The following is an 806-nucleotide window of genomic DNA, read 5'->3' as shown; positions in this document are numbered from 1 at the left end:
GCTGACACAGATGCCACGGTAGTTATTAGGGTCTGATTTGTCTCCACTCTTATGAATGGGGGAGATGAGCCCTTTGCACCAGATGTCAGGAAAACATCCTGACTGCAATATGATATTGAACAGCTTTAACACTGTACCCTGCATCTCTGGGGTGCTGCATCTGAGCATTTCGTTTTTAATGTTGTCTGGGCCACAAGCTTTCCTTGGCCGGAGAGATTGTGTCTGTGTGGTCAATTCTTCCCAAGTCATTGGGAAATCAAGGGGGTTTTGGTTGTCTTTAATAGTTTCTTCTAATGTTTGGAGTTTCTCTTTTGTAATACATTGATCTGAATTCATTAGATTTATTGGTATGTCTTTGTACAAACTTTCAAAATGTTCTCTCCAGATGTCACCGTTTTGGATGGGTAATGCTTGTGGTTGTTTTGTGTTGAAGTTGCTCCACAGATCCCAGAATTGATTTTGATCAATGGCTTTCTCAATATTCTCAAGTTTCATGTGGGTATAATTTTGTTTTTTGTTCCTTATTGTACATTTATATTTGTTTAAAACGTCATTGTATCTAATGCGTAAGGCTGGGTTTTTTGGTTGCCGATGTTTTTCATTTGCTATTTTTCTCAGGTCTTTTCTGATGGTCTTGCATTCCTGGTCAAACCATTTGTCAGCGTTTTGCCTTTTAACAGGCTTCCGCTTTTGTTTTACAAGGTCAAGCTCTCTCTCTCTTGTTACCTGCCTCTCTTCTTAGTGTTCTCTCTCTCTCTCTCTCTCTCTCTCTCTCTCTCTCTCTCTCTCTCTCTCTCTCTCTCTTG

Source organism: Notothenia coriiceps, unplaced genomic scaffold, assembly GCF_000735185.1.
Source record: "Notothenia coriiceps isolate Sejong01 unplaced genomic scaffold, NC01 NC01_scaffold00019001, whole genome shotgun sequence".
In the NCBI taxonomy this organism is placed as follows: domain Eukaryota; kingdom Metazoa; phylum Chordata; class Actinopteri; order Perciformes; family Nototheniidae; genus Notothenia; species Notothenia coriiceps.
Note: the sequence above shows the minus strand (reverse complement) of the source record.